The sequence below is a fragment of the Ambystoma mexicanum genome, chromosome 3p, assembly GCF_040938575.1.
Source record: "Ambystoma mexicanum isolate Mex_15411 chromosome 3p, UKY_AmexF1_1, whole genome shotgun sequence".
Classification (NCBI taxonomy): Eukaryota; Metazoa; Chordata; class Amphibia; order Caudata; family Ambystomatidae; genus Ambystoma; species Ambystoma mexicanum.
In genome coordinates this window covers 481258411-481274507 of record NC_090925.1, presented here as the reverse complement: position 1 = coordinate 481274507, position 16097 = coordinate 481258411, and positions in this window count along the sequence as shown.

Sequence of the window (16097 nt, the reverse complement as noted above, 5' to 3'; positions counted from 1 at the left end):
GGGAACTAAAGTGACATTTAGCTGAATTCTGCCTGACAACTACCCCCGACAGGAGTTGAACTGCCTCAACAACTCTTCCCAGGCCTGGCTGCATCCTGCTGCCCCCACCAAAAGGAGATCACACCTCTCTGATTGAATTAAGGGAGGGGTACCTGCAGACTGCAGGAAGTTGAACAAAGCCCTGTCCTGGGCTCAGGCAAATGTTATATTGGGGGGTCGTAAAATGGCTTCCTCTTGGGAGAAACTGGGAGGGGCAGTGCCTGCTAGCAAGCTGAGCTTGGGGGAAGTGGACAAACCAGAAACTCCACCATGTGCTTGTGGGAAGCCACACCCCTTTTTGACCAGGGCATAATTTAAAAAAGATAGATAACTCATAGTGCGGATTGGTCAAAATTATATAAATAATATCATTATTCTTGGGATATTTCCGTGCACATTTTAAGAGGTGTTAGGACCCTGTGGTTTATTCTGGGGGGTTGCTAACGGAAAATAGGGTCTTACTCCAAATGTCTGCATGTTAAAAATTTGACACTTCATCAATTAATGTCCATACTCCTTGCGCACATTTGTGTAATTTTTGGTAAATGTCCGATATTGGTAAACCGACCAAAAAGCGCAAAATGTTGTCATTTCTGAATCCCAGCTCACAGGAACATGGGGCTTGAACAGAGACCTGTCTTAATTCATCTGTAATATGTACATGTAATGTCAACCACTTGTGTATCTGGGAAATATGTATTTGAATCAAATATAGATTTGTGGGCAAATTGACCAGGGGAGGATCCTCTGACCCATAAACAGACCTCATCATGATGACAATCCATTTCCTTCCCCAATCAAGGGAGAGGGGAGAATTGGGCCAATGACAAGTAGAGAGGGGCAGGCTTAGTTATGCCACGCACACACCCACTTTCAAAACACATAAAAAGGAACATTGAAACCCAGGTAGGGACATTCACTTTCCACTTTCTTGCGGGACGCTTTGCTGGGAGACTCCAGACTTCAAATCCATCAACCTCCAGAGACCAGAGATCCAGAGAGACCAAAGATCCAGAGAGACCGGAGATCCAGAGAGACCAGAACTGTGCAGTGCTGAGAGCAGAACCAGAGACCAGACCGCTGTGAGCAGAACCACCAGAAGTCCCGTTCAACCTGTTGACTAGATCGGTGACAAGGTCATTCCTGTCCAAAAGATAGTGTGAGTACTCTCGGACTGTGCCAGACTAATCTCTTAGCCAGACTAATCTCTTAGTTTAAAATAATCTAATTAAAACTATTTTGTGCTAGGAGCGAGGTTTAACTGTCATCTTAAAGCTAAGATTCTAAGCTTTCCAACGAGCCTAGAACCGACTTCCTACTCAATATAGTGCCTCCGCAATCACGCTCGACGCACGCAATTAAATTTGCCGCGATTTGACATTTTGCACAATTTCAGCCACGTGTAAAAATCAGCAGCTCCTTGCTTTCCTTTGCTAGAATTCGTTTTAACCTGCTAGTTACTCATAGAGCATTGCTAAAGTGAGCCTGAACTAATATAAACTTGATATCACCCACCCTGAACCTCTAGAGGGAATTAAAAGCATTTTAGCACATTTCTCACTTCATTGTCATCACATTCAAAGCATTTTGGGCCTGTGTTTCAAATTTCTACCTGTTTTCCTCTAAGCTTGCTGGGGGGGAACTGAATTTCGTATTGTATTTGATTGCATTCCTGAGAACTGTGTGCGGAGTGAATTGTCAAGGAAAGGTGATTACATTGTCTTTTGTTGAAGCCATATCCAGTTATTTTCTGTACTGCCTTTCATTCATCATTGCGTTTCCTTGAACCATATAAAGCATTCTTTCCCACCTTATTCTTCTGTTCCTATTCCTAAGTAACCAAGAACTGTGCTACTGTAGGATTACCTCTTGCTGATTACTGCTCATATTGACAAGTGTACTATCCATTATCAATTTATTTATAGAAGTGTGATATATATATATTTAATTTTTCAAATAAACCTTTTAAATTTGCAAAACAAGCCTACTTCTTGGCTCAGTGGGGTCAGGGGGATTCTAAGAGAGGGGTGTTATACAAGGGTTCATCATCCAGATTATAACTTGCCATAAAAATACTTAAATAAGGGCTTCCCTTGGGCATCCCAGACAAGGCACTGACTTAGTCGGATTGCTTGATTGGAGTCACTTACAATAATTTGATGTGGTATATTATATTGTTCTACATCATTAACTGCTTTCTCTTTGTTTTTAAACATTGCAAACAATACCATTTTCAGAACTAACTATGATCTTCAAACAGTCTTCTCTTCTTAGGCTATATGGTTTGGTACAGCTTTACCTCACATCTTCTTCAATGTATTATATTAGTGACCTATTTGTTTAGCCCAGTCAATAGTAAAATTGCATTCAGTGGTGGGGCTGACAGCATTTTCCATAAGTATTCACTATTTCACATACACATTGCTTTTCTTCCAACCATGTCAAAGGAAAGGAATAATTTCTAGCTAGCATAGTGTTGCATGTTGCAGATGAAAACTGTAAGTTTGGTAAAATGGGTGGAAGATAATTTCATTATATGTACCTTCAGAAGATATTATAGCAGTATAGCAAGTCCCAACTTTGGAATGAAGTGGTATCACAGGCCCAAAATAGAATTAAGTGTGGTCATTGGAATTGATTCGGTATTAGCTATTTCAGCTTGGATTAAGTCTGCAATTCCCTTTTCACTAGTTTCTCTCCTTTTTTTAAAACTCTGCCGTTAGTGTTGAGCATGGTTGCATTTATTCCACAAAATAAGCTGTGAAAGGAGCTTCTGCCAAGTGCTCATATTGCAATTATCTTACCTAATTGGAGAGACATTCCGAGAATATTTGGGGACTCTGGCTTACAGTCCAAGGGCAGGGACTGCATCAGCTCTTTTCTGATCCTGCCGGCCAATGCCCAATCAATCGCCTACGAGAGGTTAGAATTGTACTGTAGCATTTTCCTCTGCATGGCATCTTCTACTACCATCAGCTCCAACTCCTGTCAACTGACAGTCATTCAGCAATACAGGCAGTATTTACCAGCAGTACACACCAATCTGTGACTTCCCAAATAGAACTGCGCGACTGAGGCTAAGACCACACCGAGCTGTGGTGGTGGTGACAAGACCCTGCCAGCGGATTTTGGCACTCATGCAGTATGCACTTAGAGCACAGGTGCTTTGGCAGGGTAAGAAGGTAGGGGCTTTGAGGGCCACTTGTTCTGGTTCGTACATGATGTGGGAACCTGCTGGCAGTCCCTTATTGTCACCCCATCCACTGGAAGGAACAGTGGAAGTTGTGTCATCAGAAGATGACATCCATTCAAAAGGACGAGTGAGATCATGTCTCTGTTTCATGTGCTTGTGCATTTCTGTGGTTGCAAAGGTATAACCCTTCTTTAATATACCATCACTAGCATATTACATATAATGCATTTTGAAGTGCCTTCCTCTGCCTTTACAGTCTTCTCTCTGGCAAATAAAATCAGTTCAGGACCCAGGACAAGGTGGACACTGTTTTCGGTTGAGAGCATGTCCCCTGTTCCACATGAAACTTAACAAAGGGCATCCTTGTCTTCCTCTCCAATTGTAGGCCCAGATACAGAATATTTAGTCTCTTCCTCTGCCTGATCCAACTACTGGAGGACTAAATATGTGCCCTGCACCTGTTTCTCTTCCCTCTCCTCCAGAACCGAAATCTGTACCTTATTCTCGCCAACATGTTGAGTGCCCCACACCTCTGCTAATCTGTCTCCCTGCTGTGGTACTAGCACTACCGACTCTACAACTCCGAAGTTGATGAAGATTCATCTAGAGTATCTGCAAATGCAATTACCTCATCCTGCATTAACTCATCCAGACATTGTATTAGTTCTTTTCACCTCATCGGACACAAGGACTCTCTGTATGACTTGATGGTCCAGTCTTATCCTCCTCTGCTTACTTCTCCTGTGTCAATGGCAAAACCTCCTTTGGTAGACCTACCTGCTCCCCTCATTCCTGGCTATTCCGTAGTGCCCCACCTCAAGCAACACCTGCTATGACTTTAGGAATCATTTTGGGGTGACAAAAAGGGCAAAGGGAACAGTCAAAAGCACACAGACACCTTTTTGGTGTTTTCTAAACTGTTTATGAGGGAAAGTAAAAGTGAAAAAGGAAAGTTGACAAAGAGAGCCCAAAAGGCACTCGCATGCACACGCACGTACACATACACACACATACAGACACACACACGCACACACACACACGCACACACACACACACACACACACACGCACACGCACACACACACACACACACACTTGAGCAAATATGAATCAAGAAACTCTAAAGACTAATAAACAGACAAAGAGACCACCAAACTCAAAGTCTACCCCCTTTTCAGTCAGCCTGACAAAACCTTCAAATGGAAAGTGAAAGTGAGCATTACCTTAGATAGAGCCAACAAACCTCCAAGAGCCATCTGAGTTTTGCAGAGGAATTCTGCAACCTTTTCTTTGGCCTTCTGCATAGAACACCATGCCACTGAATCTGCATGCAGGTTTTGGCGCTGTTTGCACTTCCAGTGCTTCCTGTGAGATCTTGTGAGAAAACCACATCTGGCTGTGGAGTTTAATTCAACCCATGAGATTGACTGGGCCAAAGTTCACCCAGCCTTACTCCAAGGAATGCAATGGAGCAGCAATACCAGCAAGAGAAAAGTCACCTGGTAAATCTCTAAGAGAACTCTATAAACTTGATGAGAAATACTCAAGGCTGAGATTCTGGGGGAAAACATTTCATCCTTCTTACCCTTTCTTTGCACTTTTTGTTAGTTGTGGTGAATGGTGACATCTGACCAATGGGGATAATGCCCATGGCCTTACTTCACTCAGAATTAGAGTCAGTTTATGAGGAGCTACACAACAACATTCTCTATTTGGTTTGAGAGGAGACTCATAGTGCATAAGGTAGAACAGCAAAACAGTGGGATGGTGAGAAGTTGGAGAATCTAAACCTGGGACAAGGAAAATCCTCAACCTCTGACATGGCTCTTGATGTTGCACCTTCTAAAACGCAAACCTTGTTTCAAATTGATTGTCAACATCTGTACCCATACAAGTTCCAAGCTCCATCATAAAATGGAGGTTGTCTTTCTAAATCCAAGACAAGAGTATTCATTGGTGGGTAGCAATCAGGTTGAAGTTACTTGGACCCAACATATTAGTTAGTGATATTTACAGATATTAAACCCTGTTGCATGAAGAGCAAAAATGCTGCAGATTAGAGATGACCCACATAGAACCAGATAGATACCCTAACAAAGGAAAGCTGATTACCAATCCATTCTACATGATATGTTGAAGCCTTATAGAAGGCAATGCAGTAATGTGATCCCATGCTTGAGGGCTCGCCACATTCACCAATAGGTCAACTGGGCTGATAACAGGTACTTGCCCGGAGAACAAATGTATGTGTCATCTTTCTATCTACAAAGATAACATGATGGTGAGCTATTGCAGTTCATTAAATGCACGGGTCAGCAATCCAAACCCCACCAGAGATATAAGCAGAGTACCTGAGATATACAACAGAACATAATATCCCACAGACCACAACAAATTGTAAGATATTTTGCTTGCAACAAGTATTTTGTGTAATCGAAATAAGATGTCACACCTGTCTTCTCCCCTCTAAAAACATCCAGTATTTTTCTTTGCAAGCAACTACTATTTTGTCTTGTTACCAAAATTCACACTCCATTACAGCCACTGAAAGCACGCCTCTCCCTGCACAAATTCAAATATTTGTGCTGCACAAGCAACAACTCTTTTGGCTCATCAGAAAAAGAGGGCACTCTGAGTTACACCCACTGAATATAGTCTCCTTCTGTCTCCCATTCATTTAAGTCTTTTTATGCATGGTAAGTATTTTATCACATCAATAAAATATGGTACACTAGGTTTCAACCACTTATTATGGTCACATGCTGCCTTCAAAGAATACAAAGGCCTTTTTTCACAAAAATATTTTGTCTCATCACACAAATATGGCCTACTATATTTCACACTTGGTTACATCCTCTGACCTTAATCTCCTCTTTCCTCCAAAAAATGCAAAGACTTTGAAGCATTTTGTCTCTTCACAAAAACATGGCACATCACAAAACCATGGCACATTTAGTTTCAACCAATCAATTTTCTCTATTCCTTTGAATTAATTCTACAATATTTACTTCACACACAACTATTTTCCTTATTAGCAAGTACTCATTTATCTCATCATAAACATGTGGCACACTCCATTAGAGCAACTGGAAGTACTATCCTGCCTCCAAACAATTCTAAAATGACTTTGTCAGAGTCAACTAATAATTTCTTTCATTGCACAATCATGAAGAAGTGAGTTACAGCAACATAATGTAAGCCCATCCTGCCACAAAGCTTTTCTTTGCAACAAGTCATGTGTATGATCGCAAAAAGATTGTGCACTGAATTTTATGATCTCCTCCTGCTCCAAAGAATATTAAGTATTTTTCTTCACAGACAATTGTTCTCTCATATGCTACAGAAAGACAGCACAATTATTTGTGGATGGAAAGTAGTGGCAAGGAGTCAGTATGAAGAAGGATAAATTGAAATTTGAATGTAGCCCACCACCCCAAGATTGGAGGGCAGAAACGAAAATGAAAACCTTATTTAGGAGCAAAATGACATACTCGGATTTGACTTGTTATTTGCACATCAGTTTACAATTGCAAGAGGATAGCTAAGACAGACATTTGTGTGGCTACACTTTAAGAGACAAGAAAGCTTACAGACTACTGAGCAGGGCACCAATGCAATGTGAACACAGGTGAAAAAACGTTGGGAGGAAAACAATGCAAAAGAAAACACACGCGGCAGAATGGCAATTCTTTTCTACACAGAACTTGTGATGACAGGCAGCCACATTGAAGGGCTGAACTGTCAAAATCGGAAATTGGTTCTTAGGATCAGAAACACAGGCACATCACAGATAGAATTCTGATGGAAAGGGATTACTCTTAATGGGATGATAGTTTGGGGTTTTCTATGGGGAAAATGCACATCAGAATTTATTGAAAAGCACAATGCACTTGCAAATTCAGTTTTTAATGGCTATAATTAGTAAAAACACTAGACAAAATTGTTGCTTTTGAAGGGCAACAATAATGAACATGAATTTTCAATGGGGCAATTAATTGATTTACTTCAAATGTCACAAGGGACTTACACAGATAACTGAAAGAATTAGAAAAGGAATACGCTAACAGACATAGACTAACACAGATTCTTCTATGAAAAAGGTGAACAGATGATACTGGCAATTTGGGATTGACTGGGATTTGACTGGGATTTCAATGGGATTTCAAATGGATTTGAATAGGATGCAAGGGTCAAAAGAGCGTGATATGCAGTTTGGGGACTGGGTGATGTGATTTTTACAATGTAAGCTTGAGTTTGGGAATCTGGACTACCATCGAGGTCTCTGGGCAGCAGGGCCAAGGGATATGGTCACTGGGACAGCAGGTCAAGTGATCTGGTCACGGGACAGCGGGCCAAGAGATCTGGTCACTGGGACAGCTGGGCTCTCCTGGATGTGATGCGGGACAGCTAGGCAAGGCCTGGTCACTGGGCTCTCCTAGATGGGATCAGCTGACTTTCCTCATTTCTCCCTGGGTCTGGATGGGTAGTTCTGCCAGGATGGATGGATGTATCTGCCTGGATGGGATCAGCTGCATCTGGATTCAGCGCTTTGGCGTAAGGCGCTTTATAAATAAACAAATACAAATACAAATACAAATCTGGTTTTGAGTCTGAAACTGGATGACTTGTCAGTGGATTGTGGATCTCTTGAGTTCCCTGTTTCCTCCTTATATGGCCAGAATGACATCATCGGATTTACAACCTGGGGGGGAGTACTCCCTCAGCTGGAATAGGGCAGTCTCCCAGTGTCCCCTCCTCTCCCTGGGCTGATTGATTCGGGGGAAGTGACATCATTTATGTGTGTGCATTTATGACCTTTCATTGTCTCTCAAAGCTACTTTTTTATCAGAAATGAGTTATGGAGTCAAACTTCACATTTATACTAGTCACCATTAAAATAATCAGATATGCGGATTTAATAAGTCACAAGGAATTGGACAGTCCGATCGCCAACTCTGTGTAATGTTGCATCGCCCTTTGGGACAATTGCGCCATTTTTATGCACAGCATGATATGTAAAATTCTGCAAATGGCTACACATATACCCACTAATATCTCACATCTGTTCACCTAGTTTCATATCTGTGCCATTTATAATTCACCCTGAAATGCATTTTTCCTGCCATTCCAGTTGACCAAGTGCTAGAAACATACACTAGGTCTCATTGTGCTTGTCCAAAAATCCCATGAAATATTGGCATAATATCGAATTATTGCTTATTCGGGGTGCTCGGAAAAATTTCTTCATGTGCAAAGTTCTTTAAAGTCAATGGGCTGGATAGTCACAGGTGTGGGCGGTCCTGCAATCCCCCACAGCCACATTGTCTCCTCCCGGGGCAGTCTGCACAAAGGACTTTTATGAAGCCCTTTGAAGCTATGCAGTTTGCCTTGGGAATGGGTAATGGAGGAACTCACACCTCTTGGTGAAATACTCTTGGTGAAATACTAGTTCCACTAGTTCCACTTGGGCCCTTTGTTCCTTTCTGCAGGGATACCAGCCAGTCCGACGAGGCCGCACATTTTCACACTCTTGGGCCTTCCATGTGCCCTTGTGGGCATCCTTGAAATCAGTGCCTGGGCCAAAAAACAGTTCTGCTGGTTTCAGAGTTTCTTTTTTCAACATAAACCAAGTCTTGTGGGGAATAAATATAATGTACAATTTATAGCAAAACTCCCACCCACATATTCAATCACATTTCTGTGTGAGCATAGTGTGTCAATTGACATTTTACTTTCAAACAGCATTTTCCTGATTTGCGAAAGAGCAGATTTACATGTGTGTTTATTTCCTTTCATGTCAAGTTCCCAAATGAGGGCTGGAGGGCTTTTACATACACGGTCGGTTTCTGGACACAGAGAAATACTGCCAAGAATCTCATTGATCTTGACATGGAAAAACAAAATGACCACAAAAGAAAACAAAAGCTGTGTTGAAAAAAAAAGCAGAATTCTTTGCTCCTCCAGTGATTTTTCAGTAGCAATACCGTTCCTGACATATATTGCCTCACTTCCTGGCAATTTGAAGAAATAAAGCACGCAGGGGTGTGTTACCAGGAAGGGCACAATGTTGTGGGTTTTAATATGAAGAAAGAACAAGTTGCGAAGGCGTCTCAGATGTCTTGGGCAGATTTAGTATTTCAAAATGACAGAATCTCAAATGTGATGCCATTCTGAGCGTAGGTCATTTTCTGATGATTTACTTTGAAAATAAAACAATAGAGAGCCATTCTTTGGGTGGAAGTGTTCAGTGCTCACCACACATGCGCCAAGGGAAGAACAGCACAGCCGCTTCTGTGGCATTATTCCAATGCGGATTTTGGTGTGAAGCAGGGTTCTGAAATGAGCCTTAAATGTACCCCACACCTCCTTCCCTCAAAGAATACAGAACCATTTTGGTTGCCATGAGTATTTTGGTGCGCAATTATAGCCTGCAAATGCACTTTCATGTCTTTCAATAATAATATGACTGTTGTCTTCTTAAGCAACTATTATTTTGTCTTGGTAGAAACATATAATGCACTGAATTACAGATAGTGATTGCACTCACCTGCATCCACACAATTGTAAGATTGTTTTCCTTCATAAACAACTTCTTTTTTTCACTTACCAAGAAATGTGCCTTTATGTGCAGCCAATGAATATAATCTCTGTATGCCTACAGAGAATTCTAGGACATGTCCCTTTGCAGCAGGCACGGCGTCTCATCATGTTATGTTATGTTACTTTGCATTTATATAGCACCTTATGAACCATTGGTATGGTCTGAAGGCGCTGGTAGGTTGAACGCCCTCGGGAAACGAAGTTCAAGTCAACAGAGAGAATGGAGAGAGTCAAAGGTGCTTGTGAGCACCGGATAAGTGTGCAGCTGGTGTGACATTCATGTAATAGCTGCTTCATAGCGGTAAGTGTGGTGGTTGAGAGTTCAGGGGTATGTGTTCATTCTGGCAGGTTCTATCCAGACCGGTTCTTGCTGCGTTAGGCTTGAGGAGACCGCCTGGCTGGGGGGTGTGAAACCAGCAGTGATTAGTTAGAGTGATGTGGAGTATGAGGCAGATGTTGGTATGAGAACAGCTATACCGAATGTTGTCATAGTATCTCTGTGTTCTAGTTGAATGGTGGTGTAAAGAGGATAGTAAGCATGGTGATGTGATAATATGGTTTACATGCTCTTTCAAACGTTACATGTATTCCAAACCAGAGAGTCCCAGCTACACCCTACTGATGAGCTTCAACCAGACCGAAACACGTGTCTGGGGTTGCTGTTGGTACTCTGTTCAGAGGAGAATTGCCTAGCATTTCGGTGCTGGACTGCCCCAGAGCAGGACAAATACTGATATGTTTAGGATATTTCTCCTCTGTGAAAGTAAGTGAGCTAAAGACTCTGTTTAAGGCTCTTGTAACCAGGACTCATGTCTGGAAGAGAGTCTCCCAGGAACCCCCTTGTTATTTGTGTATTCCAAACCATTCATGTATGTCGCGCACTTCTATGCGATCTAGTCCATTCCACGCACTCTAGTCCATTCCACGCACTCCGAAACATTCCATGCACTCCGAAACTTCCACGCACTCCGAAACATTCCATGCACTCTGACATTCCACGCACTCCGAAACATTCCGCATGCTCCGAAACATTCCACGCACTCTGAAACATTCCACGCACTCCAAAACATTCCATGCACTATGAAACATTCCACGCACTCTGAAACATATATATATAATCATATAATCATAGCACACTCAGTTCCAGCCACTGAAGGTCATCTAGTGTTTTCCTCCGGTCAATTCAGGGATTTTCTTCTCCACCTTCTGACAAAAATGTCATAGCTGTTTATATCATGCAAGCTGGTCACTGGGATTCTATCACCCTTGCAATAGTCAGTAGTAGTTACACAAATTACCTGTTCTGTTTCAGTTTTCTGTCTCCTCCGCAACTAAATAGTACTCTGAGATAATTGGTATGTCTTGTAACACTTGAAATCAAAAATACTAATTTTTGCTATGTGTATATTTACAATTCTTTGGGCATTGGAATTGCCTGTCATTACTGAGGAGAAACCGATTAATTTCCATAGCATTTGAGAGAATCAAATCTTTGAAAATAACCTTTTTTATCACCATTCTCCAGCACCTTAGCTTTGCAGAAATTGCTTTGTTTCCTTAAAATAAACCAACTTATTTTGAATTTGAAGTGAGATAACAGCCAGCCTATTGGTGTGAAATTGGCTAAACTTATTTTAAGAATCAAAGTGCTTCCATGCTTTTAATATCATATACGTAATGGTTAACAACCTTTGTTCACACACATCTCCTAAATCTACACCATAGCCAAGACAATAAAGGATTTGCAACCCTCAGAATTACCTAATGACGTCTGCATTGTGAACCATATCAACAATGGCATCCTAGCTGCCACCCCGCTTTTCAGAGAACCCATTGACCCTTCTTTCTGGAATCAATTGAGGTATTCCTAAATCAAAAACATACTATCATGGCTCCTTTCTTCCTCTCAATCTCTGGCTTACCCTGCCTGGTGAACTTCCTCGAAACTACTGTTGAAGCAAACCTCTCTGAACATATGGAACACAATCCATATGTGGCTATCTCCAGTTTGATGCATTGAGTAGCTAATCGACGAAAGTCACTCCCACTAGCATCCAAGAAGAACCTTCATTCTGGAATATTTCTGCTGCATTAAATATGGTTGACATCACCTCCAGTGTGGGATTGCCCTGTTGCTGGCAATTGTTTTCTCCTGCAACTATCAGTCCCATTTTGGCTACAGTGGTGTTTGTGCAAACTCCAGAGGATACAGAATTGCATGGCCAACTACATCCATGGCTTGAAATATAGGGTTCATATGAATCACTGACAGCCAGTCGAGTACAGAATTGCGTTCAGAACCCTCTCCCCCATTTGGAACCTTCTACAGCCATACCCTACACCCAGATGCATGAGTACAGCCCCACACAAAATACTGTTTCTCTTCTGGGTTAGATATAAATGATTTGTTAGAAGATATTTCTAATTTAAAGAAGCACACCTATTGAACACCCTGTTGCCGAACCACCATTTTCAGGTAAGGTTTGTAGAGTAACAGCTATAAGTGAAAATCCAACTCTTTTGTCAAGCATGTCATCCAATAAAGTTTATATTCACCCTGTATTGCCTATTATACACTCTGCCATACTTCTCTGTCATTGACACATTCCAAAACAACATGTGAGTGATATACAGAAATAAGGAATGAAAAAAGTAGCAGAGGCTGCCTATTACCACTGTTTCAACCTCTGTTTTTTAATGTCTTATCACAATCGATGGTAATGATTTCTCTAAATGACAGGAACCACTTGTGGGAATCAATGTGGCGTCAATGCACGCAGAATTTAAAGGTTCAATTATCATGTCTTTCCACTAGGGATATCTCAGGCTGTCCTGTGTGTAGGGCACCGCCATATTCAAAATGGTTGCTTAATGTTTTCCATTGTCCATTAGAGGGCAATTTATTCATACTAAAACCCCTCACTGGCTTTTTTTTACCCTATCGCTTATCTTCCTTACTTTTCTAAACTCCTTGAATGAATAGTCTGTACTCAAGTTTCTTCCTTCATGCACTTACACTCTCTACTCCATTCTGTTCAATTTGGTTTTTGTCCCAAACACTCCACCAAAACTGATCTTCTACATGTTTCTAACACTCTACGTTCTGCTCACCATCATAAGCTTTCTTTTATATGAATTATCTCAGCTCTTTCAGTGGCTTTTGACACTGTTGACTATCCAACTCCTCTTTCTTCTCTCTGCTCTATTGGTCTTTCTGGCATGGTTCTTTAGTTGTTTCATTTCCATCTCTCTGATCAGTCTTACCCTGTCACGGGGGCTGGCAACATTTCTTCTTTATGGTGTTCCCCAGGGCTCTGTACTTGGGGCTGCTATTATTTTCACTCTACACTATCCTTCTGTCTGAGATAATCAACAAATGTAACCTCTCATGTCACTTCTATGCAGATGATTAGTTTCCTTTCTTTCTCTTGTTTTTTGACACCCTTCATTTCTCTGGCTAAACTTGTCTCTTTGCGATCCAATAATGGATGCGTTTGCAACGTCTTGCACCTAACCCCTCTAAAACTGATTTTATTTTTTTCTATGCATCTTCTCCCTTAGCCTATCCGCCTCCTCCTTTTTCTCCTTTACTCCATCTGTCCTCCCATTTCCTTCCTCTCCATTTAATCTTGCTATCATCTTTGGCTTTTCTCTCTCCTTCTCCCCTGAAATCAATAACACTGTTTGTAACTGTCCTTTCCACCTATGTACTATTTGTCATGCTTACCCCTTCCTCTCATTGCAAGCCACTAAAATGATTACTACCTCCTTAATTCTCTCCTGTAATGACTACCGACTACTCTTTGGACTCCCCTCCTCCCAGCTTACTCATCCTCGCTCTGTTTACAACTCTGCTACACATTTTCCCTTTTCTGCTTGCTCTTCTATTCCTTGATCTGTTTCATCTATTTATTTCATGACATTCAACTACCGTCTTCTATTTCACTTTTTTTGCATCTTTTATATGTGACTCCATGGTCTTTCCCCACCTATGCCTTCTCCCTTGTCTCCCTTTAGTCCCCTACACAACCTCTTCACTCTCAATTTGGTCTTCTCTCTATCCTTAAATCTCCATGGGCCTCTTCATACTTTCACTCTTTTCCCCTTCATGCTACTAAACAGTGGAATTCCTTGCCCTTACCCATCTGGTCCCCACCTGCTTTACCTATCTTTTTCTTCATTTTCAAATCTAATCTTATTTTCCTAATCACTAACTTTATTTACCCATCTCCATTTCAATTACTGTACTGCTCCCATTGTTAATTGGTAGGTACCAACACATTGGCATCTTACAATATTATCCATGTCTGGGGAACTACACCAGCTGTTGGAGGATGAATTTCTTCTTTTGGAGCAAGACATGCAATGTGCATGGAGACTTTCTTCGCAAAAAATGTGAAACCAATCTCAATGCTCTATATTGCTTCATTGAAGCCCATTACATCATACACTCGAACCCAAAGGTCTTACCTTCTTGATCTGATATCACTGCAGTGAAATATGAAAGCTATAGTTAATTGTGATGATGTCACACACCCAACACCTCCCTTACTTCAACACTTGTTGGGTGCCTACTAATGCCGCTGCCACAGACTCCCCACACCACCCCAGGGCTTGTTGAAATGGGAAGTTATGATCATATCAAAGAAAGGAAGCCTCACTGTCCTCTAGGAGGGTCAAACAGTTGAGAGTCAAACATATACAATGATAATGTTTACAGAGATGATGATCAACCAAGGGAAAATATTCTCAGGGTTCAGAGTCAAATCATAGATAAAGCAAGCTTCACTTTCGTAATTTATCACATGTGCCAACTGAAACCGTTGGCTGAATATTTCTGGTAGTTGATAGCCACCCATTATACACTGGGTACTTAATCAAATGACAACATCCCAAGCATGATAAAGTTTATTATTGTTGATAAAAAATATTTGGTTAATTCCCAATTTCACACTTCTCTCGCCCAACACACCCACCTCCCCAGACCTTCTACAAAGTTAGAGGCCAGGGTAGTGGCATTCCTCTCATTCACTTGTCCACCAATAGTGGGAGAACAGTGGGCTGCCCCTTTTCACTTCCTACCCCACCCAGAAACTGGGAGCATAGGCATAAGCGAGATTGGTTGAGCTCTAATAGCACACTGAACCTCCACAAGCACTGTTCCTGTTGCCAGTGAGGCATCTTACAGAGTTAGCAACCAGCAGGACAAATATCATCCACAGGCATGAGCTCCACAGCTCAATCTTGTGTTAGTCCAGAAACATGTCCTCTTCTTATCACACCCCAACATGATCTGCTCTGGACATCAGAGGCTTCATGGATCTTGGGAGAGCTCTAGGCACTCACTAACCTACTAGAGACTATGTGCTCTAAGATTGTGTGGTATCTTCCAGAGTCACCGAGCGGCAGAACAGACATCATCTGTGGACATGAGAGACACACTGCACCACCCTGTTGGTGCCTACAGTGAAAGACTGCTCTTTCTTCTGCTTCACATGTTCTGGTGCAATGTGCCCTGTATGAAAAGGGACTTGTAGTATGTCCCCTCCTTCCATGTAATTATGGAAACAGAAGACATACGGCCTCATCACGAGTTGGATGGTAGCCCTTTAATGTGGAGATAACGCTATTACTGCCGCATTTAAGGGTCCGCCCAATCACCAATTTAACGCCAATATTTCGTGCCAATTACTGTGTGCTAATTGCGCCGAAAATGCCTCATTGGGTCCCAAAGGACAATACCCAATAACGCCCAACCCTTTATCCAGTACTAATAGCGCCAGGCCGGGTGGCAGCAACACTATTAGCCCGTGCACTATCCCGGCAGTAATATCGCTGGCATACTGCCCAACTCGTGATGAGGCCTATACTCTAAAGGTGTACTCATTTGAAACAAGTTGCGCAAATATCACTCTGCAGTACAGTTTTTGGCATGACAGAATCACTGAACCTTTACGGAAAACAGACTTCCCATGCACTTTGTCTATCGTATGGGCACTGTCAATAATTACTGTTCTACTAAACTATCCCATATTCTTGTACGGAAAGTGTATGTGGCGTGCCTTTTGAATTCAGAGATTGTATTTGTTCAACTTCAGTTTTTAGTTTTTGAAGTGAGGAGTTAATATGAATACGGATGTCTTCCCACGTTTCAGCCTCTAGTTGTCGGGTAATTGATGCCTAGTGCATGTGGTGAGGGTTTTGCAGCCGTGTAGTAACCCCGTCCTTGTGATATCTTCTTTGAGTAGTTGATGCTCTTCTTGGCA